At 42.5% G+C, this 25,828-nt stretch overlaps 1 protein-coding gene across 7 annotated transcripts in view; it reads right to left on the bottom strand.

Moving 5' to 3' along the window:
• KIAA0825 (KIAA0825 ortholog) overlaps window positions 1-25,828 on the bottom strand; it is a 387,619-nt gene that overhangs the window by 303,301 nt on the left and 58,490 nt on the right. The window lies entirely within an intron of this gene.

Raw genomic sequence — 25,828 nt, 5'->3', positions numbered from 1 at the left:
TAGTTCGTCAATATGATACTGGTCTCATGTAAATGGGTCAGTTGGTTCCGAAGATATAGCTGGTTGGTTAAAGGAGGTAGGGAGAGGGGAGTGGTTGTCTCTCCCCCTCACACCAGAAAATGCAGGCTGGTGTATAAGAGGTCAGCCTGGGAATGTCCCTGCATGATCCTGGGACCAGGGCCGGATTTGTGCCTAGGCCCGTGAGGCCTAGGCCCGTGAGGTGCCGCCTCAGGGCGGCACCAATTAAGGGCGGCAAGCAGGCTGAAATTCTGTTAAATAGCAGCATGGCAGAGCGGGTGGGCAGAGCGAGTGACAAGCGCCGCCGCAGACATGAATTATCATATGTCGGCGGCAGCGCCGCTCGTCACCCGCCACTGCCCACCCACTCTGCCATGCACATTACATCACCACTTAGTGGCTGGGTCCGACGGTCCCCCGGCGCGTCCGGAAATGGTTCAGGCTCACTGCTGCCAGCTCCCGCCCATTGGCTACTCTACACACACATTCTATTCGCTGCTGTGTATCCAGCAGCTGAGCGGAGTGCAGATCCTCCCTGCACTCAGTCAGTCACAGTGTGTGAGCCGGAGAGAGACTGACGGAGACACTGTGCTAATCACTGTACTAATAAGTGCCTCCCTCCCTCCGGGTTCTCGTATAGTGAGCAGTCCAGAGTGCTTAAAAAATATTAAGGTGGGCTACAGTTAAATTTTAATGAAATATATAAATAACAATGTATATACATATATGATTACATTAAAATAGGGGGGGGGGGGCACAAAAAAAGTTGTGCCTAGGGGTGGCCTGACCCCAAAATTCGCCCCTGCCTGGGACCATATTCCCGGGTAAATCCCTGCATTTTCTGTTGTGAAAGGGGTATTATTTCAAACAGCCGTGACCGGCAGTGCTCTGAATACAGCCGGGCAGCCCCCTGCTCTCTGCCCAGCTGTCAATGACTGTCACCCCTGCAGCTTCCACTCCAATTCTTCTCCCCGCTTTCACCTCAGCCTGCCCCCCCCCCTTTAATTATGTGGTGCCGGCGCCCGGCGTGCTCCCCCGACATCATGCACAACAACAGAGCGCACAATATTTCAAATGTCCACTCGGCTAGAGGGGACACCAGGAGGGGAGTGGGAGCGTGCTCTGCGCTGCGCTCTGCTCCTCTCCCCATAGAAGCAGCTGCACCGCTCTCCATCTCTCCCTGCAGCAGCAGCGAAGGCTCATATAAAAATTTACAGTAAGTGGCACTTTTGGGGGCATTGCTTAAGGGACCCTACAAGTGGCGGTATTTGGGGGCATTATGCATAATGTGTGGCTTAATGTGTAAGGGGCATTTCGGTGTGCAGCATCATGTGTAAGCGGCATTATGTGTGCAGCATCATGTGTAAGGGACATTATGTGTGCAGCATCGTGTGTAATGGGTACTATTGTGCGCGGCATCATGTGTAATGGGTACTATGGTGTGCGGCATCATGTGTAATGGGTACTATGGTGTGCGGCATCATGTGTAATGGGTACTATGGTGCCATCAAGCAAGAACCCCCTAGCAATGAGCACGTAAGTAAGCAGCACTTATGTAGCAAATATGTAATGGGCATTACGGTTTGTTATATAGTATGTAATGGGCATCATGATGTGTGGCACAATGTGTAATGGGCATTATGGTGTGTGGCCTTATGTGTAATTGTCATTACGGCATGTGGCTTTATGTGTAAAGGGTATTACGGAGTTTGCTAAAAAGTTTAATGGGCATTACTGTGTATGGTCTATAGTGTAATACCACACCCCTTTTTGTGATGCCACGCCTCCTTCCCATGAGACCACGCCCCCTTTTTGCCGCGCGGCTACGCCGCGCAAAGGTCCCCCTTCTTTTATGTCTAAATCTGGGACCACCCATTACCATAATTCTAGATTCGCCTATGACGTGACTCCCAAACTGAGCACTGTGGCAGCACACTACCAGTGGTGTACGGACAACATGATCTGGTCTTGAATCTATAGATTTAGGCTGGGATCCAGATAGTTATGTTATCGGTCCTACAGTACCACATAATTATAATGTGTGCTATACTCAGTGCAGTGCTTCCACAACTAAGTTGTACTGATAAATCTCTTGTGCACAGAGGCATTGATTGCTCACACTTTATTATTATTATTTGTATGGCCCCACAAGGGGTTTACAGCACCTTGCAAAGTACATCAGCAGTCATAATACTAAGCTTGTGAGCAGGGCCCTCCTACCATTATGACTTTCTGTAACTACCCAGTTTGTTTTATCACTTATTTTCCAACTGTAAAGGTGTTTACACACGGTGCAATATGGTCGCTGCGCAATTCTGGCTTAATATCTCTCAGCAATATATTGCTCAGTGTATCGTTTTCATTAGCGACCAGTGATTTTGGCTGAAAAGTGCAAGCTATACTGTCTCATTCTGTCTCTGTCTCATTTTGACTAGAAATCACTGGTGCACAGTGGATTGTGCACCAGCGACCAGCAATTTTTAGCCATAAATCACCGGAGCATGCTCCTACGAACAGCGACCATTAAGGGCTGGCTGCAGGAGCGCGCTCCTACAGATTTTTCTCCTACAACACAAAAAACACATTGGCGATATGGTCACTCAGCTACCATTTAGTCAGCGATAATGGCGTAAATTGCCCTGTGTGTATACCCTGTAAAGCACAACTGAACTGTAAATAAAATAATTTCCAAACAAATGGTGTTCTCCAGCACACCAATGGGTCTCAGTAAGAGGACTTAAACTCTATGGGGATTATTCAATAAGGTGCCCTTATTTTTGACGAATAGAAAAAAATAAATTTCTCTTTCATTTTTAGGTCAAATCTAGATTTGACCTATTCAAATAAAGTGCGATCCGCATGTTTTTGACAAAATTGCAGGCAGTTTAGGTCTGTTTTTTAGTCGCTTTTTGCTGATGCCAATTCAACAGAACATAAAAAATGAATCGGTATTACCGAATAAGGCATAAAAGCTAAATTAAATACTAAAGTCCATTTTTTTTCAGGTGAACAAAAAAAAACAGGCTATATAGTAATAGAAAATTCAGATAACTTAATTACTAGAGACAGGATTATATGCATTTGCATAATTTGCCCATTCTCACTCGTTATTGCATATTTTACCTAAAATCTAGTGATGGTGCATATTTTAGGCCCCACCGCCTTTCCACCCGCGAGTCACAGCACTGCTTTCCCTGCTGCTGCTGGCCAGGTAGTGGTAGAGTGTGTAGACTGTGGCAGTATGTGCGCAGTGTGGGGAACCTTGGATATACGCTATGTCTGACACTGCTCTAGACTGCCAATCCATGTTGATAAAAGTCAGTTCGGGGCGGATGCCATTACGAAGCTCCTGAACCTTTGCCTGCCCCTGGCCTGGGACATTACACCAAGAGACAGACTTCTGCAGCAGAGGAGGCAGGCAGAAGGGTTGTGACAACACGCGGCGCGGAGGAAAGGCTGTGTCACAGTGAGCATGCGGCGCAGGGAGGAAGCCTTCCACTGCGCTGCCGTCACATGCTATGCTGACATTTGATCAATCAGCGCTGGAGATGAGGGTCTGTGTACGGCGCTGGAGATGAGGGTCCGTGTAGTTGATCCCAGAAGAGCCTAGCAGCCAGGGAAAAAGCACTAGATATCTGCAGGTACTGTGGGCCTATTTTTAGGTTTATTTGCAACTAATTGTATGCAGATTTTTAAATAAATAAGTTAAAAAGTACTTTTTTTGTTATTTAATTTAGCATATTTTAACACTTTTCATGCATATTTTAAGTATTTTTCATGCATATTCGCATGCATATTTCAAGCTTTTTATGTTGCATATAATCCTGTCCTGTATTAATTACATATATTTGCAAATATACAGTTAAGCCTAAAGACTACCTTCAAAGCGTTAGTCCATATACTAAGTTTAAGGCGCGGAACTCCACAAAAGTCGACGAAGGCCAGCCACCCCAGGGCAGCGAGTGTTAATAAGAAAGAAGCAAAAGCTATGTATAAGAAGGTGATACACAAGTGAAAAAGTGTTAATAAAAATGTTCAGAAGTAGTATGGGTGGAAAAATTATTTTAAATTGTTAAATAAAAGTGCTAAGTAAATTGTTACAGTGTGCCACCCCAAAGTAGCTCTGTCACACTAACTTAGAGAGAACCACACCAAAAACTCATCCCTGTCTAGAATAACCACCATCTTTCCAGCACCTTGGAGGTATTAGGAGATTGATTGAGCAGCTTTAAATTGATGTTGTAATACCCAAATAAGCAGCACACCAACAGAAACCAAAAGTTTGGTACCACTGTAGGCAGTGGGGATGAGTTGATAGTACAGGTATGGGTAAGGAAACCCAAATAAGGAAAGACAATCCTGCATGTACTATCCCTCTTTGTCTCCAAATCCCTATTCTAAAAAGTGAGAGACAGAGAGAAGTGACACAAGAAACTGTGGGTTAGGATGAGAGCTGGACAGCTTTAATAAATAAGTGTGTCTTGAGAGCCCTTCTTTAGTTTTATAGAAAGCAATACGTTGGGAGGAGAGGCAGTGATCATTTGTGGTGCAAAGATTAAAAAAAAAAAAAGATTAGGTGAGGACTTTGTAAACTAGTGTGGGACATTTTAATTAGGTATAGTAGGGGTGTCAGGAATATAATTTTCAACACCCCTTTCATGCACCAGGCCATTAATTACTCACCTCTCCTGGAGATCAGGTATTTTGGATGTATTATAAAGCTCTTGCATGGGCACTGCCATTTTCATCACCTGATCCCATCTCTAATTGGATTGCTTTCATACTTCAGCTGACTTCGACAACCAATCGAAGGACTGAATATTTAAACCATTTTGCTTTATCAGTCCATTGCCAGATCAAGCGAATGTTGACTTCCTAGTTCCTGGTATGCAGCAAATCTGCACTCTCCACCTGTTTCCTGTGCTTTAATATTATTGAGATTCTGCTCAGCAATTAGCACCTCAATCTGTGATTCCTGTGCATCTACACTGCTCAGCTTCAGGTCCTTAAGTTACAGTTGTTCATTGTGATTTCTGTATCTCAACGTTGTTTGGATTCCATTCTCCTTATAGCTTTTCCTGTGATTTAAGCTCAGAGCTGCTGTCAGCTGAATTTCACTGATTACAGACTCTCCTGTCCTCAAAGTGCTCAGTATATCTGTAAACTGTTCAACTCTAAAGACGAATTCACAAGCCTGTGCAGAATAATAGCTTTCAGTGTGGCTGAAAGCTATTCTTCAATCCTACAGACTTGTTTATGTGCCTGCATCTTAGTGCTGCTGTAAACTTCTCTTTTGATTGTGCCTTCCACCTGTGGAGCTTCAGTTTTTCAAACACATGTGCTCCTTAAGAGATGATGTCTGACGCCAGTGCCGAACTCGAACGGCCTGTCTTTGTCACAGAGCTGTGGAAGGATCAGACTTGCTCACATTTGCACAGACTTAAAAACCCTTCAATGGTTTCTGCATTGCATATGGTTGTGCAACTGGAATTCTCTTACAGATTGCACAGGGCGGGTTTTCTTTCTGTCTTGCGGTGGCTAACTACTTGCAGTCATCTGAATCAGGTCTGAGTCAGGCCCTCAAACCAATCTCCAGTGTCACTGATCTCAATCTGGTCTCCAGTGTCACCGATCCCATTGCTATATTCTTCCCTGCTGGAATTGAAAAGCACCCAAGTTGCTGTCCCCATTTGGACGAGTGCTAAGACCTTTCCTTTCGTGTGTGTGTGTCGAAGTCATAGACGAAACGCGTCTGGGCGGGTCCTACCAGACGCCTCTGTATTGTTACTGCCGTTCACGTTCCGGGAGAGCAGAGGGATAAGTGCGCCAGCAGGTCCAGCGTGTCGGAGGTACACAGGACGCAGCAGCATTGCCCGGTGGTTCTCAGCCTTGAGATTGGAAGTGGAGGCGGTAATTGTTTTTAAAAAAAACACGTGGTAGTTTCTAGCCCACGCTGATGTATTAAATGGTATGAGTTGTACATTTTACTCTGATCTTTTAATTGAAAACTTGTTTCATATTAAAAAAGCAATACTTGCACTATGAAGCGCTTCCCCCATTTTCTTGTTCTAGATATATATATATATATATATATATATATATGTTCATTCTAGCCGCCATATTTAAAAACCCATGCAGTTCCTCTTCCCTGCTTGGGGTGTCGCTGTCTGCTGTAGTGCTTCTAGCTTAGTGTGGTCTGTATATCACCACTGATATGCAAACCAGACCTGTGCTAGAACACCACAGCAGACAACGACACCCCAGGCAGGGAAGAGGAACTGCATGGGTTTTCAAAGATAGCGGGTGCTAGAATGAACACTATATTATATATATATATATATATATATATATATATATATATATATATATATATATATATATATATATATATACACACACACACACACACACACACACACACACACACATATATATAAATATATATATACACACACACATATATATATATATATATATATATATATATATATAAATATAAAACTGTATGTCACTTATTTTAGCCATTATTAAAATTACTTTAATCATAATCAAAGAACAAGATATCTTTATGTTCCAGGCCATGTTTTAGATTCCTCCTATCACCCAGCTACAGAAAATAGCCATTTAAATTTTCCTTTTATTTCCTCACATTTGCTTTAGAACTATTATTTATTGAAATGGTTTTATCTCTATCCTTCAGTAAAAATGACTTCATGCCTGTAGGGCTTAGAATCTTTACTTTGCACCCTGAGGCACTGGGAAATTAAGTGACTTGCCTAAGGTCATAATGAGCAAAAAAGATTACATCTCAGTTTTCCTACATTATGGTTACAGTTTGGGAACTGAATATAATAACCATTCTTACACTGATACAAACATATTATAAACATACGTGAAGAAATAGAACAGTCTAAAAGTGTGTAGGGTGACCTAGCTATGCTAGGTCGGGCCATTCTGCTCCTCTGTCGCTCAGCGCACAGAGCTGACAGCCCACACACAGAGCGAGCTGTCAGCTCTGTGTGCTGAGCGAGCGGTCAGCTCTGTGTGCTGAGCGAGCTGACCACGCCAGTGTTCTCCGGTGAGAGAACCCTGGCGATGCCGATTTGGATGGACACTGCTTATCAATCTCGGCCAGCGACGCGCGGGGATGAGCATTGTTGTCGCTATGGCCCTTACACACACACCGCTTAGAAAATGCCTTAATATCTGCATGTGTGTAGGCCCTAAAAGTACATATCTCTCTCTATATGAGGGCAGGCAAGCACTGGAGCTGTTAGGGAGAGTGGACAGTACCTGCTCTATATTTTCCAAATTTGTCTGTACAACAATGGGGATCGGTCACTGGTGGATGCTAACAGTAAAAATACTGGACCTATACCTCCCAACTTCACCCACTTGAGATAATGGACCTGCTGAGCCAGATGCGCAGGCGCGCCAGAAAAATGGCAGGGCCTCGGATGTGGAGGGCAAGGCTAAGGGGTATAGTGGTCGTGGTCTACAACCACAACCCCCATTTTTGAGCACTTGGGTAGACTCTGGCTCCGGTCCCCGCTCTGTTAGATCATGTATTCTGTCATAACTAGCTGGTTTGCAGAGCAGAAGAGCAACGATCACAGGCTCCCATAACTGTCCACTCACCCTTCACAAACACACACACTGCGGTCCATGGGTGGGACAGGGGAATAGTGTCCAGATAGCAGGACTGTCCTGCTGTACCTCTGTATTCCCAACCTCTGTCATAAACAAACATTAGACAACACACCTAGAACAGAGGCTGAGAATAAGGCTAGTATGCCGGAAAATGGCTCTATCTAAGTACCCAACATAGATTCATTTTATTACTTAGTTGTACAAATGGCAGCCATTTTGTCTTTGAGAACAAAAATGCATTGGGTGACTACATGACTGCGATCTGCAAGGCAATTACATATTTTAAAGACAGAATATTACTGGATATTACTGGATACCCATACAGTACCTGGGTAACCTTTTTTAAATAAAGTATTTTTTATTATTCATAGTATTACAATTACATAGAGAATTAAACTACTGTATATTACACTTTTTATGAGAATCATATCATCCATTAATTTATATTAATATTGATATTTCAGCCAGCGCTGGCACATTTTCCTTTTTGTTTCTCCTACACTGTCACTGCCTACTTCTGGGTATGTGAAGATACAATGTTGAAACACCTCCTGTTTGGTGCTGGATAATTCCTATTGGTCTCTAACTATGGTCCATTGTAAATAGTGTAGCTGCCACATAACTTCAACTTGAAGATACTAAGCTCAGTACAGGACAGCCAAAGATGCAGTAGCATTTTGCTGTACTCTAGCAGTCCCATGACACAGGTAGATGCAGGCGTGTAAGGAAACTTTAAAGCTCGTAGAGTATGTACCTTGCTAAAGGTGCATGGAACAATCACAGCATACAAATGTTGCAAAAGTACAATTGTCTTAATTTTTAGAGGGGCAGATGCATTATATCCACATGTAAAGAGGTGGGCAGAAAGCAGCAACACCAAGTAACAAAACTCCAGCCTCTGAGAATCACTGCAAGACTTGCAACATGGCATCAGCCTAGCCTAGGCTGACCTGGCCGGTTTACTGGGCATGCATGAGATCTCAAAACTCTTGCAAGATGAGCCCATAGCCTGCAGCCGCCATGGACAGTGCTGTCCCTGTCGTGTTGTAAGGATGGCCAACACCTGCACAACTGTGAATAGCTGCTGGTATCATAAGGGTCAGGGCTACTGTCTGTTCATACACTACCCCCGCATATCACCATGCCATCTAGATAGAAGCGCATGGCACCCGTCAAGCACAGAACACCGGCACATTCAAACAAGGAGAAGAAGAGGTATCAGCATAATGCAATGATACTGCCCCTCCACTATAATGACTACTTCACATTACGACACAATACAGCAGGTTGTAATCCTGTCATTATATCTATAAGACTAGTTTACAAATCGGGCAACAGTCTCCCAAAATATAAATACATCTTACATTTCACAGGAACTGATCAATTCTCTTTCATACATCCACCACTGAGAATCAAAGTATCAATGTTATCAATGTTAACAGTGATGAATTAGCATATGATTTCCTGGAATAGACCTGCTGTACATGTTACACACGGACACTCAGGAGAACCCCCAGCGTGCATTAAAAAAATGCTTTAAATTATCATTGCCTTTGCTGATCCCTGGATAAACTCATCAAAACTTCTGCCCATACACTATGCAACTTCTCCCCTTGAAGAAGTCACATGCAATCCCCCTCCAGCCACCTGGGACCTTCCTGGGTGGCTGCATTGCATGCGGCCGGTAGGGGGTCAGACACAGAGATCATACGTGCAGCACAGATGATCTCAGGGTCCGATCCGATACGCAGAAGATTGCGCATCAGATCGGATGTCAGATACATCCGATCTAGACCATATCTCGGCCCGATTCGTCGGAATAGGGCCCAAATCGGACAGGTGTGTCCTTAAGAACGATCTATTCCAAATGGCAAAGTCTAATGGTGTATACACACGGGTACAATCAGCATGAGATTTTGACTATACAGTATAGTCAAAATCTCATCGGGATCGTATACAGATCACACAGGTTTTTTTACCTTGCGATCCCGAGCGACAAATTGAAACCCAGATAGACAGGGCAGCAATGACTATATAGTGTAAATCTATTGTAGATAGCATGAATTGTATGTAAACAGTACAGAGTAAGCAAAGATTGTATAGCACTCGAAACTTAAGTTGAATAGCAAGGGAATCTCACCGTGTGTACACAGCATTGGAAAACCAAATACTTGTGAAATACATTCTTAAGTACATTTTTTCATATTTTATTACTTACACATTTCACACACTGTTAAATATATACACATTTTGCATAATCTGCACCAAGCTTCAGAAGCCTAGGCACTGCAGCACAGAACAGGGCTTCCCAGTAAAATACGTTTTTCACATTTCAAACATGATGTATTTATGCATTTTTATACTGGGACACAGCACTGTTTCTATTAATACTGGCCCTGGCGCCAGTGGGTTGTTTGAAATTAATGCCTAGCACAGTTAGTTCATTTACAAAACAGCATAGCAGCTCGAGGGTTTACCACTTCAGTGCCACAGCCGCCATCTTGCCCATATAGGCTAGGTCCCTGGCCACCCACTAAGACCTATGTTAAAAACGCAGCAACTATGTGTTCGTATAGGAGTCAAACTAATGGCACAAATATTTTCCAAGTGATGAGCAAAGGAGAAAACTCTACTGGATGGGATCCTCAATGCCGGGAACCTTTGAGAGTGGCTCTGCTTTTGACCTAATGTAGCAATCACTGCTAAGAGGAACTCTGGGGCCTCAATATAATACAAGAGAGCTGGTGCATGATTACATAGATATAAGCTTTGTTCTACATAGAGACCTGTCTGACACCATCATTTTACTACGTCAGTTAAGAGCAACCTCGTACCACTCTGCTGTTAAGGGACCCTGCTGGTTTCCATCTTCCATGGTCACTGACTGACACTTTTACAGGCATCACTGTCCTTAAACAGTACACTCAGGGGTAAATTTTCATGTCGACCACAGCAACAAATCAGATCATATTTATTTATCTAGCACCTTCTAAAGTAAAATATCTAGAATCTGATAGGTTGCTAAGGGCGACATAGCTCACTTCTAAAAACTTACACTTTAGTAAATGTAACTCCTAGTGTCTTAAATACTCTGTGCTGTTGGAAACATAGCTGCCAAAGGTCGTTCTGTCCCCATATCCAGGTGGATGGTAAAATATGAGAAATCAGACGTGTCCTGTACAGGTACTGCATTTAGCTATGGGAACACTGGCATAATCAAAAGGCTTCTATATCCCTTAAGGAATCCAATTTAAGATTAAATTCTCTGAGTACATTTGTAGACACTACTTCATCTTGAAGCAAATTCCAAAGGCTGATTACTTTTTTGGGAGAGGAAAGAATTTCTTGTTAGAAAGCTGAACCTTTGCTTGACCCACAATATGTTGGATATCTTCTTTTTCTTAGATTTCAGCTCCACACTAACAAGACCTCATTTGTTTCCCTATATTCATAATTTATTTTATTTTTTTCTCTAAAAACAAAACACATATCCTATCTCAGAATTTTGTGCATTGAGAGTTTAAAACAGTTCAGGGGTCATCTGTTCCATGGAGATATACAATTATTATTTATCTAGGATGGGGCCAGTATAATTTGTTCTGTGGCTAAACATTTACTACAAAAATTACATATAGCACTAGAGTTTCATTCATATGTTTTTTTTTAGTTTTTATTAATCCCATTAGATGAACACAAGCTATAGCCATTAGAGATGGGTTGTTCACGAAGGAAGGGGATCTCTTAAGATGGATCCCACAAAAAAAAAAAAAAGAGTGACCCGTCGATCCCAAAAAGGTGAACCGTCATTCTTTTACTTTGGTTTCGTTTATCATTCCAATGCATTTGTCTGTAAATACCCTGTTTGTTGTATCACTGTCTCCTTTGTAAAGCGCAACGGAATATGCTGCGCTATATAAGAAACTGTTAATAAATAAATAAATAATAAATTTGCCTGAGCTCCGCACTGCCACCTGTGGCAGCTGAGATGTACTAACTCTGGAGACGGAGTTACAGTGTTGCGACTGCTAGTGAAAGAAAGAATAACAAGGCTGCTGCTGTGAGGGATGGCCAACGGTGCAGACTCCATCGATGGTTGCCGTCTATGGCGATTCTGCATCCAGCCACCGATCAGTGTTTCACTCGGTCATGTATGTTCTTATTTGTTTTTTTAAATGTTGATTTTACCATTTATGGCAATAAATGATTGTAAAACAAATTATGCTTCATTATTATCAAATCACCCCTGTTTACAAAGCGAGTTGTTGTTTTGCCTAAAAGATCCGGATCTTTTCACGGATTGATCATTCGTTCCTAGCTCATTTTGGTGACCCGTTTTGCCCATCTCTAATAGCCATTGTTGAAATATCACCTTCAATATGGCTAAATATGATGTACTGGGAGTTGTAGTAGGACAGCTAGACAGCAGGCTGCATTTTATTGTCCATAAAAACATTAATGTAATGTTATATAACAAGTAGAACGGTAGTGTAGGATTGTTATAGGGCATGTAATGTAGATTTGCCAAGAACCATTCTGATGATGCAATAATTAAAAATGTACAAATGATCTCCTTGGCTTGAAGATGCTGAAACTGAAGAAAGTCTGTAGGCAATGCCTGCACTTGCTGTGTACTCTGTAGTAATGATTAATACTGGTACTCCCATTGATAGTTATCCAATTTGATACAAGACAGGGGGGTCTGCGTCACCACAGGTGGTCATGTACAGCATCAACAGTGTTTAGGTCAAAAGTCAATAGGTTAACGCCAAATGATTCACATGCACAAGTTCCACATAGACAAAAAGTTGACACAAGCAAATGGGGTGACATGGAAATGGTCGACACACGTGTTTTATGGTTGTCGCTTTTTTGGGGGGTTGTGAAATTTTGTCATGTGCACTACAAATTAGAGTATCCCTTCACTCGCCATGCTTCGAGCACTTCATCCTTCTCAATCGGAGTCCACGTGGATGGTACAGTATGAAACAGTAAAAAAAAAAGGTAGATAAATTAAATTTAAAAAAAACCTTGTCAACCTTTTCATGTGTCGACCTTTGTCATGTCACTCTTTTTGCTTGCGTCAACCTTGTAAATGTCGGCCTACCAACCAGATACCAAATAATCTAAATACCTACAGTGTTAAGGCAGAGGTACAGGTGTTCTCAAGTAGACTGCCGGTCCTGTCTACTACTGTGACTTGCTGTCAAGTTGGGGAGTGGGTTCTGGTGAACTCCAGCATGGGATCCTTCACTTCTATTATAATGCAAATACCCAGCCAATGACAGAAATGATCATATTGTGCATGTGGCAGAGTTGTTCTTGATCATTACTAGTGTAGGACCATTACAGATAGACACAAGCTATTGCTTCAGCAGGTTTTCACAAATGAAAAATGTACCACTGTTGGGATCAGTACATTTATCTAGTCAATATAAACAGCTTATTTCTGATTGTATAATGGCATCGCTCCAAAAGCAGGCAGGCAGGCAGGCAGGCTCCAGCCTCTGGACTTGCTATGGACTAAACTGCTCCCGTTGCTGGAGATAAGAGGGATTTCTAGATGGGCAATACCAAATTAATGATTACATAACAATAATTGGTATCTATCATTTTACTGAGCAGCACAAAAATATAAAAGGTATTTGCACGTTACGATCCTGTACACAATATTCTTGTTTTCAAGGGCACTCTTCCCCCAATCTATCGTGGTATGGAAGACATAGGAAATGAGGCAACATCAATTAGCGGTATGTAGCAGATTTGTGGTCTTTTCTCACAAATAATAATATAGGATTTCTAAAGCAAATCACTTCTCCATTCACACGTATAAATGGCTAGTAAGGCAGTAACTAATTAATTACACAGCAGTAGGTCATCTAAGTTAAACTGTCTATCAAAGAAAATAGTGACATAGAAAGCATAGCACACAACTGCAATTGCCTACCATTAATACAGTAAGTTGCCTTGTTTCTCAGATTTCAAACTTCTAATCAGATCTCAGAGACTACAAGCACCCTGGTGGCACACAGGGAAGGAGATGCTGCAGTGTACAGATTTTCCTGCTGGTGGTGGGACCTCGGTTTCCCAAATTCCAATTACTTGCACACCACCTACTTGATCACAGGTCAATTATACGTTTACTTGAACAATTTTGGTCATATAGGACTAGGGATGAGCGCGTTCGGATAGTAGAGATCCAAATGCACCCAAACTTACCTGATCCTAGGTGCATTCGAGCTGTTCACTTCCGTCCCGCCATTTTTCTGAGCTCAAAACAAGGCCAAACAACAACTTTATACTGTCGGATAGTGGAGGGTATGAAAAGGTCGGAGGACGCGTTCCGCCGCCACTCGCCACGCTTCGGTGTGGTGTTGATACTGGGGTTGACACTAAACAATGGCATAGGTGCAGGTGCTTACAATTTTAAGCACCCATCACATCTCATACTATGCACACATCACATCTTATACCATCACATCTCATTGTAAGCACCCATCACATGTCATGGCATGGCATGGGTGCTTGTACAATGAAATATCGCATCGCACCGCATTCGATATTTCATTGTATAAGCACTCCTGTGCACTTTATAAGGACATCGCATTGCATGCTACTATAATGCGGCATGCAATGCGATTTCAATACGGAGAATAGCCCAGTACGCTAAATGCGTACTGGGCACCCTGCTAGGAAAAAAGTACCAGAAAATGTTAGGACAGCTGTCCATGAGTTGCATCTCAAGAGAATGTGCGTCATGCAGCAATAAAACGACCCAAAGCACAAAAGTAATTCGACCAAAGAATGATTAAAGAAGACTACATTTAAAGTTTTGGAATGGCCAAGTCAAAGTATTGACCTTAATACAATGACAGTTTTTTGGAAGGACCTGAAGCGAGCAGTTCATGTGAGGAGACCCACCAACATAACATAGTTGAAGCTGTTGTATATGGAATCATTTGTTTGATTTGGTTCTATTTATCTACTTTTAGGACTTGTTTGGAAATATGAGGTGGATTTACTGTAGGCCAAATTTCAGCAAAAATATAATAAATTCTGAGGGTTTAAACACGTTCAAGCACCACTGTAAGTCGCTATCAATTCTAACTGTCTGGACAGATGTTGGCACAATACAATCATTTTGGTTCCAGCCTGGGTGCACATGCCCTCGTACCTCCAGGCCTGCAAACTTATAAATTTGAATATTGACAATCAGTCAAATCAGTCAATAGTCTGCCGAAGCAGAGGACTATGGGACTGGTAGTTTATTTACTGATTAGAAGTCCAGCTGTGGCGCGGAAATGTTTGGAGTATATAAGGAGCTTCTATGCAGACTGTGGTACACCTTGAAAAAGTCCTCACTTGAGGAAGAAACGCGTTGGTGAACTGCACTTTAGCTGAAAGGAGACTGGAACCAGAGGACATGTATACAGAGAGCCCAGCAGAACTACCAGCTGTGGAGTGTGATTCATGCTTATCTGGAACTTGTTTGCCAGTTCCTCTCTATCCGGTAATTGCCAGTATCTGTTTATTAGAGGATTCATTTAGGCACTGGACACTTAGTGTTTGAGGCAATTTTTATTGTTTTTTTATTCGTTTTAACTATGTATTTTTTATGATGTCATTAAATGAAGTCTGTTTAAAAGATGTACTTCACCATCATATGCAATTTTCTTTACTTATATGATCCACCACACAGGAGGAATCCTGGTGTTTTCAAGATCCCAAGCGCCTGATAAGTTGTATTCCACTTTTTTTTTTTTTTGTGGTGTATGGTGATGGTTTCATTGAGGGGGATGCAGTTTAAATCCCGGCGTTCAAAATTCCGATGCCGGAATCCCAAACCCCGAAATCCCGACACTTTCTCCCCCCGTGGGTGTCCACGACACCCTCGGAGGGAGAATAAATTAGTGTGCCGAGCGTAGCGAGGCACCGGGCCCGCTGCATGGCGATCCACGTCCCCCCCTTGTCGGGATTTCGGCGTTCAGGATTCCGGCGTCAGGATTTTGAACGCCGGGATCCAAACCGCCGGCTTTTCATGCCGAATCCATTCCGGGACCCATAGGAATATATCCTTTCTGGGCTGCTGTATGTGCAACATACTTATCTACCATTTCCTGTTTGCTAGTACTGTGTGTACACACTGTCAGACTCAAATAGGAACCAAAAAGAAAAACTTATCCCTCAAGTCCCACTGTTTTCGCTTAACTGAAGAGATGCAATACTTCTAGAAATAGGGAATTCTGTGAAAGAAGCATCAATAAAAATCGTATTTCAAATGCTCAAAAGTTCACAATTGTAATGTAAACATATGTATTAGTTTTAATAAAAAAAAAAATTACCATCTATTAATTAAAAGGACATTACAGATTACTTTGGAAAATATTTAATCATTAAGTGATGATAAAGAATTTCAGAGCAAATAATGTAATAGCACCATATATTTCTAAATGCGTTCAGTATGTTATGTCGAATGTTGACACCAAAATGGCAACATTTACAATATCAACAATCATATTCTAGCCTAACCCTAAATGCAGCTTAACTCTAACTTCATCTGATGACATTCATGTCAACATTTTGAACATGTTCATGTTAACAATTTAGCCATATTTGAAAAAGATACCAAATGCTCACCTTTATGATGTGATGTGATATGATTGTGCCTTAATAAATGAGACAGAGTAAATGTGAATAAGAGCAGTATATTTATTTAAACTAAATGATACTAACAATAGTCCTGAATGTTTTAACAGGAATAGGCCAGCGGAGTATCACTCTATGTGACCCTTAAGGGGTGCTAGGGTTTCTTTGAGTTCTGCTTTATTAAGCAAACTGAGCGTTTCAGCCTAACAGCCTTTTTCCAGAACACTGGAAAAAGGGCGTTAGGCTGAAACGCGTTGGAACCTCCTGCATACATCGCATCAACACCAGGACCACCAGAACACCCTTTCAGAGTCTCCTCCCGGCCGAGAGTTGAGCGCACAGTCTCACTGCGGCAGTGACTTCAGATTACCGAGCTCTCACAAGCGCGGCATCCAGGAAGTCGCATGCACCAGGAGACTGTGGAGCCAGGCTGCGTGTCTCATTGCACAGACCACCAGCTGCGGTTAGAGCCTCTGCAGCCGCGACAGGTCTCATCACCGCACCACTATAGCAAAAGGGTAAGCAGCAGATAGCGGGATGCCACTTCCTGCTTGGACATTGTTTATTCAGATTTTTGGACTGTCTTTCACCTGTATCCACCGACAATACTGAATTGGACACATAGTCTGCTCAATAAAGCAGAATTCTACATTATCCCCAGTTATTTGCACCCATTCCACACCACTCAGCCTGCCCAATCAGAGACCGCTGCAGTCACCTTTAGTGATCATAGGTCCCTAACTCCTCCTAAGGGTCACATAGAGTGATACTCCACTGGCCTATTCCTGTGAAAACATCCAGGACTATTATTAGCATCATTTAGTTTAAATAAATCTACTGCTTTTATTCACATTTACTGTCAGTTTCATTTATTAAAGCACAATCATATTGCATCACATCATAAAGGTGAGCGCTTGGTATCTTTTTCAAATACTGCTCTATTCTGAGGGTTTCTGGACAACCCATTACTCAGCAGCCCCTTTCATACCAATCCATAGATACTCATCCACGCACTTGAAGAATTTGAGCGCTGTTGCCAATCCGATAGATCCAAACCACTTAGCCATGCCTTTTGTTTTAGTGCAATTAATCATTAAAGAATGTGTGTCTCCATGGCAAAAAAGTCAATTTCTCAGACGATAAGGTGTTAACAATGTAATATATTTGACCCCTTCAGAACAGAAGTGGGTTGCAAAGCATTACCCAGTATTCAAGTGGATAATGGAATGGCACAAGACGTGCAGCGACAGCAGAAACCAAACTAGTTAATCAAGCAGTACATGAATCCCCCACTCCACCAATGCCATTTCTAATATTCTATGCTTCATATACAACTTGGCAGTATCTCAGAACACCATTGTGCATGTAGATGTACTTGGGGGAAAGAAAGAAAAAAAAGAAAAAGAAAAAAAGAAATAAAGGTTAATTAATCGAATAAAAACAACTATAAATGCCAAGTTGCGAACAATAAAATGTTACGGAAAAAAATGTAACTTCAGTTGGACTGCAATTGGAAAGGAGGCTGTTTAATAAAAGAAAAGCAATTTAACTGGCCTATTTTGAATTTCAAGACATTAAGGGGTACATTTTCCAAGCAGTGCATGGGGAGTTACGTGCACAAATCCCATTAACATTAATGTGTTCCTTTGCTCTCAATGATATTAAGTTTTAAGCGCTGCTATAACTATTATAACAATCCTTTGTGACAGCATTCATCTGTACAGTGTATATCCTGAATATGCCTGGTTACACAAAATACTATCGCACATCAAATGATACTTTGTATTCTAGAGGAGATAATAACTAACAGGCTCACACTGAGGCGAGCAAATCTCCAAACCATCCCCCATTAAAATCCCATATTTCAAATAATATGCATATCTTGGGCTAATCACAAATTTCCCAAAAACTATAAAACGCAATCTTAATATTTCAGTATACCAGCTGCAATACCAGAAACTAAATTATTACCGAAGGTGCCAGCAGTTTTCTATACACAGTACTTAAGATAATTATAAAAAATCATCTTCATTACTGCATGCTAGCAATTTTTTAACAGTTTCATTTGGATAGGTTACAAAATGCATTCCAATTGCGTTGATATAATTACTGCGAGTCTTTGAAGCAATAAAATCTTACCAACCAAATCCCTTTGACCCTGTTAATGTCTGTTCCTTGTTAATCTAAGGCAAACATTTTTCGTAGCGCGCATTTTTTATAGAATATGATAAAAAGAAAAGAATTCCCTTAGCTGTTGTTATTGATTCCAGCGTTTACCGGCTGAGAGTTAAGTGCCATTTACAAAACAGAACAGATGTAGATGCTGACAGAAAGGTAAACAATTGTTGTGTGGCTTGCTGCCAGACACGGAGGCGATATATTAAACTCCAAGTGAAGCACATTTCCCCTATGGATTATACTTACTGCCACTTCATTTCCTATGTGCTCCGTCTCTCTACTACTGTGGCTTGCGCTAAGCTATTTCCAGTCCTTTGCTGACCCCCGAGGCCTGGTGCTACCTCACACAGCCATTAGTAAAGGGAATTGCATGTGTCTGACATGGGCTGAAACCAATTATTAGATATTTTCTTCGGAATGGTGCCCAACTCTGTTGGGAATGAGCAATCATGAAATAATTTACCTCTTGATTTAATTTTTTCCTGCACAAATTAGTTGTAGTCGGAGGCATGGCTGTACACAGATGCTTGTGACACAGTACATCTCTGTCTTATCTAGATTATAATGCATGGCGAGAATAAAAAAATGGTTATATGTGGAGGACAGCGGCTGATGGAGATGGGAAATCCTGCAAATCTGGTGAACGTTATCAGATATACTGATCACAAGTGCTCTTCGCTGATTGAAAATGACAGGGTCGTAAAGTGTGTGTGTGTGGGGGGGGGGTTCCGGAATCCCATGTTTTATACACCTTTCTCCTTTCCAATTAACTTCGGCTGTGGTTTGTGATCATTTTAAGGCTTTTAAGTGTTCTGAGAAACGGAGAGCTAGTTAGGGAACACGTACGACTTTCACTTTTGGGAAAGCTAATATTGCTGCATTCTTAAAAGGCTTATGGTAAGTTGTTCAAATATGAGAAGATATCAGAAGGCACACATCATTAACTCAAATGTTAAGGTGAAAAGTACTTTAAAAAGTAGGTTTTAATGTGAATGGAAGAAACTAAAGGAAACTCTACAGTATTTGTGAATATTTGGATAGGGTAAACTCAGGTGCGTATTATGAGAGGACGAGACCCAGGTGCAGCCTCCATCTATAGGAGACCCATACTCTCTAGCCGACAGGAGTGTTGTAGTACAGTCTGAGCACTAGGAGTCCAAACACTATTCCGAATTTGAGGGACTACTGTTATTGTACATGGCCCGGCGTCTCCCTACTGAAGCACAAAACATCATAGCTGCTTCTGATGACAGGGGATTCAGAGAGGTGAGTATTTAAGAAATGGGTCCAGGATTCAACCATTAAACACTCTCTGGATGTTTAATTTCCATTCACTGGGCAGTATGAACAGTCTAACGGTTAGCATTATAAGCTCCACTGGGGCAGGGACAGATGTGAATGTTCAAATATTCCCTGTAAAGCGCTGCGGAATATGTGTTCGCTATATAAATAACTGTTAACAAATAATTAAATAAATAAATACATTTAAATACTTTTTGGTCTAATCTATTTCCTGGATTGGTCGGGTGAACTCAATGAAAATTAAACTTTCCCTCTCAACTTTATGACCGATTTCAAATCCTTGTTATATCAGAGTCCTTCAGGTGCATTTTGGCAAACTCCAGGAGGGCTGGCCACTTTGCCATACAGGCCTGATTGGTGGATTGCTGCAGAGATGGATGTTCTCCTCTCCACAGAGGAATGCTGTAGCTCTGTCAAAGTGACCATTGGGTTCTTTGACACCTTCTCCCCTGGTTGCTCATTTTAGATCTCAGCTCATCAGGACCTTCAAAGCAGCAAATATTTTACTGTACCCTTCCCCAGATTTGTGCCTTGAGAAAATCCTGTGTCGGAGGTCTGTAGACAATTTGTTTGACTTCATGCTTGGTTTGTGCTCTGACATGCAATGTCAAGTGTGGGACCTTATATAGACAGGTGTGTGCCTTTCCAAATCATGTATAATCAACTGTATTTATCACAGGTGGACTCCAATGAAGCTGTAAGAACATCTCAAGGATGATCAGTGGAAATTTGAGCTTCATGGCAAAGGCTGTGAATACAGTACTTTGGTACATGTGATTTCTTAATAAATTTGCAAAAAATCTCCCCAAAACTTTTTTTTTCATGTTGTCAATATGGGGTAATGTGTGTAGAATTTTGAGGAGAAACATGAATCTATTCTGTTTTGGAATAAGGCTGTAATATAACAAAATGTGGAAAAAGTAAAGCACCATGAATACTTTCTGGATGCACTGTGCCATAACCCTAATTTTCTAATTCCTTAATGTATCTGTCCCTTATGACCCAAAATATTTTCTTCTTCCCCTAGGGTTTCCTGAGCTGTCCAAGTTGGCTACCCAAAACACCCAATACCCTTTTTGTTTTGTTTTTTAAGGTAACTGCACATTTCAATCACCCCTTTTATTAATTTTCGGGCATTTCATCTCCTTCTTTGTTCTGTCCCCTTTTCTGTTTCTTAACAGATTGCCACACAAACTTTCATCACCGTCCACTGAGGCAGATGTATTAAGTCTGGTGAAGAGATAAAGTGGAGATAAAGTAGAAGGTGATAACGCACCAGCCAATTAACTCCTAACTGTCATTTTTCAAACATTGCTAATTGGCTGGTGCCTTATCACCTTCTACTTTATCTCTTCACCAGGCTTAATACATCTGTTCCTAAAAAAGGAGGGAGAAGGGGTAGAGGGAACGTAATCGCACAGGATAGAGTAATCTTGGTCAATATAGATTCAAATGCGGCCCCCTATACAGATGATCTACCTAAATGTATATCGTGGTAGGGGTGTGCTACCACTGGACACTGGTCAGAGACTAGAGTATGCACAGAAAAAGGAGTGTCACTATGCGGTGCACCAGAGGAAATTTATAGTAAAAAATAACGGTACTCTTTACCTAGAACGGCGCCCGCGATCAGAATCGCGGGCGTCGGGGGTAAAAAATCGCGGTAATCGCGGGCATCGCGGGTAAATCGCGGGTACATCAAAATCGGGTACCCGCGATTACCGCGATTTTCCCATAGGGAACAATGTTAAAAAGCCTGATTGACCGCGATTTTACTGTAAAATGCCTCAATGCCCGCGATTTTCCCATAGGAATCAATGTTAAATGGGCTACAGAGCCCAAATAGCCCCAATTAACCCTTAAATGTCCCCCCAATTTTTGTACGCCACCCCACGATCCACGCCAACCCGAAGCGTGGCGAGCGCAGCGAGCCCGCGAGGGGCGGCGGTACGCGTCCTCCGACCTTTTCATGCCCTACTATCCACGTCGGCGTGGAGTTGAGAATAGAATAGTGTGGCGAGCGCAGCGAGCCACCGAGCCCGAAGCGTGGCGAGCGCAGCGAGCCCCGCGAGGGGACGCGGATACCTTCACAGGTAAACGCGTCCCTTCGCGGGCTTCACAGGTGTCCGCGTCGCCACGGACACCTGTGAAGTCCGCGAGGGGACGCGTATAACTGTGAAGGTATCCGCGTCCCCTCGCGGGGCTCGCTGCGCTCGCCACGCTTCGGGCTCGGTGGCTCGCTGCGCTCGCCACACTATTCTATTCTCAACTCCACGCCGACGTGGATAGTAGGGCATGAAAAGGTCGGAGGACGCGTACCGCCGCCCCTCGCGTACCGCCGCCCCTCGCGGGCTCGCTGCGCTCGCCACGCTTCGGGTTGGCGTGGATCGTGGGGTGGCGTACAAAAATTGGTGGGACATTTAAGGGTTAATTGGGGCTATTTGGGCTCTGTAGCCCATTTAACATTGATTCCTATGGGAAAATCGCGGGCATTGAGGCATTGAATGCAAAATCGCGGTCAATTAGGCTTTTTAACATTGTTCCCTATGGGAAAATCGCGGTGATCGCGGGCATCGCGTCGCGGCCGTTTATGTGCTGCCCGCGATGTCGCGATCACCGCGATGGGCGCCGTTCTAAGTAAAGAGTACCAAAATAACCTTTATTGTTTAATAGGTAAAAAGCATTTAGCGAAATAAAAGACAAGATACATACAGATACAAACATTCAACATGTAAAAAATAAAAAGGATATCGCTATCCTCACGACGTGGCACTCCACTACTATACTATAATAGTGTCAATTAAATGTGTATGGTTTGTTGCAGTTTATTAATACATATGCGAGTTGTGGTATCTGATTGAGTTAATTGATAATAAGTCGTCCGTTTAAAAGGTCAGACTGCTATATCAGCTATGTCTGAAAAAGACCCACGGTCCTCTACTTAAACAGAAGAGTATTTTGCAGTTGGCGCACGCTTCGCTATGGAGCTTCGTCAGGACCGACGAAGCTCCATAGCGAAGCGTGCGCCGACCGCACACTTCGTGGTTTTGACTCCACTTTCCCTTCCCCACTTGATAAATGTGTATTTAAAATTGATTTAAAATTGTTGTGAGATACCGAGACATTTAGTGGTACCTGACTGGACTTGGTCAGCCATACCACCGCGTGCGGCTGTTGGATACGCGGCGTATGACGTCTGCACCGCGATCCTCAGCATAGACACGGTGACTGACCGAGCGGCGTCCATTGCCGACTACCTCGGTCATCCACGGAGCTGACAGACCGGCTGGCGTCTGGCAATTCGCCCGGCCTGTGAATGCGTACTGATAATATCAGACGCAGTACCCCCACACAGTGAGAATCCACTAGCCAAGGTGCAGTGGTTGTTTGGCGCATAATATCACAATATAATACTCTTCTGTTTAAGTAGAGGACCGTGGGTCTTTTTCAGACATAGCTGACATTTAGCAGTCTGACCTTTTAAACGGACGACTTATTATCAATTAACTCAATCAGATACCACAACTCGCATATGTATTAATAAACTGCAACAAACCATACACATTTAATTGACACTATTATAGTGATAATTGAAAATCTTCATAAAGTGGAGTAGTGGAGTCCCACGTCGTGAGGATAGCGATATCCTTTTTATTTTTTACATGTTGAATGTTTGTATCTGTATGTATCTTGTCTTTTATTTCGCTAAATGCTTTTTACCTATTAAACAATAAAGGTTATTTTTTACTATAAATTTCTTCTGGTGCACCGCATAGTGACACTCCTTTTTCTGTGCATACTCTTACATCTGTTCCTAACATTGGGAAAAAAACAAATGGGGAAAGAGGGTGTGGGCCCCTTGGGCACACTGCACCCATTAGAGATACACCACTGGGTAAAAGCAGTTGTGTTATGAACCTGCTACCTTAACGACACTGACAGATATTAGATATGCTAATAATACCAATATGTGGTTGAACACCCAAAATCTCATTACAAAGCTCTCTAAATATATTTATTGATAAAAATTAAACATAAGTGCGTGTGAAGGGCAAGTTTGTCACCATAATTATGTGGAAAAGCCTAACAAGCTCACACACAGTTAGATCAGTGGATTCCAACTCAAGGCGCACTAATGCTGGCAGTAAAGGCACACTCAAGGCACAGTAACGCTGAGTACACACTGGCCAATATATTGGCGCATTGTGCTGTGTGTACAGGCAATCCACTGCCCGCCTGTACACTCACTGCATAAGCCAGCGGTGATTCACAGCGCAACTGGATGGGTGCATTTTTACATGCACCCATCACGCACAACTGAAGACAGAGGGCGGTATTCAATGAGGCAGATTCGCCAGGTTTTTATGGCGAATTTCTGACTAAAACGGTGAATCACCCTATTCAATGACCAGATGGCGAATACATTTCAAGGTTTTTTTCGCCATGATTCACCGAGTAGCAATCGCTATCTTTTTATGGTGAAGTGGAATGTGAACTTTTAAAATAAAGTGTTTTGTTTTTTACAATTGGTGTCAAAAAATCTGGAATTTTATTCTGAGGAGGGGCATGCTATTTTTATTCATGTGCTGTAAGCACATGAATATATATTTAATTTAAAAAAAAAAATATATATTTTTTTTAACACAGAGCAGCCAGCAGGGGGCCTGAGCCGAGCCGCTCATTAGATATTCATATATTCACTTCACCCGATCATTACATATTCATGATCGGGTGTAGTGAATATACGCGGTCCCCTGCTGGCACCCCCGGGGGGCAGCCTGTGCTGCCTGGCACCCGGGGAGCCCACCTCCCCCCTACAAACGTTCTGGGGCAGGCAGGGAGACATCCATCTCCCTGCCTGCCACCGTCCTCAGGCTCCCTGCGGCGTTCGCCGCAGGAGCTCAAATTCGCCAGTCAGGGGCAGCGAGCCCCTGACTCGTTGAATACCGGAGCCGGCGAGGCTCCGGAACGCGGCGACCAGTGGCGAATGTGCAGCGAATCCTAAAGAGGATTCGCTGCACATCGCCAAAATCCACATTGAATACCGCCCATTGTATATTCAGAACACCACTGCCAGAACCATCTAGAGCTTAACAGTCCAGGTTTAAAGACTCTCTGTGCTTTTGATTTAACCATATGTGCTCAAGCATTATAATCACTAAATCTGGACTGCTAGTGTGCCTTGAGGACTGAGGTTGGGAAACACAGACATTAATTTAAAGGGAGGACTATCAACAGTTAAAGCATTTCTTTCTGACTTGGGTGGGATTTACAGCTGCCAGGAAGGCTAATGGATTCATAACTAGTAACGTTTAGTAACAGAGAAACCACTAATTCTACCAGCTAGCTGTAACGCTAAACACAAAAGTAACAATGGTTTTAGCGGATATGGCAACTTACTTTTTTCTTATCTCCAGTACATGGTTTCTCAACAATCAGATTATATGCACATATGTAACCTGCATGATATAGAACAAAATAATGTTGTCAATCATCAACCATGTATGTATCAGCCATTCCAGGAGCGGAGGAGTTTACTATGGAAGCAAGTAACAGAACAGAGAGCCCTCCTATTACAAACCACCCTGTATATAGACTACAATGAATGACGGGCTGACAAAACCACAGAAAACCTATTAAATAAAGCAATTTGAGAAGCGATGCTGGCCGTATCTTGGAGGGAGATGTCACAGATTAAATGCTACTGCCAAATGGTTTTCTGGTACCAAGACTTTACACACCTGCTTAATGATTCTACACTGTACTGTATAACACATATAAAGTAATACTTGAAGTTAATTGTCGAGAAACATAGAATTTGACGGCAGATAAGAACCATTTGGCCCATCTAGTCTGCCCCTTAGAGAACAGTCTTAATGATCTACAGCAGTGGTCACCAACCTTATTTGGGGTGTGAGCTACTCAAGAAAAATGAAACCGCTTGAAGAGCTACTAAAAATGTTTTTAGTGCTAATTTCTCATGTGGTCCCCCTACCTGTTTGGTCAACTTCCAACGGTTCCCCTCTCCATCTCGCAG

This window comes from Crinia signifera, chromosome 1, assembly GCF_055691185.1.
Source record: "Crinia signifera chromosome 1, ASM5569118v1, whole genome shotgun sequence".
NCBI lineage: Eukaryota > Metazoa > Chordata > Amphibia > Anura > Myobatrachidae > Crinia > Crinia signifera.
The sequence above is the reverse complement of the archived record's forward strand: the minus strand, read 5'-3'. Positions and strand labels throughout refer to the sequence as shown.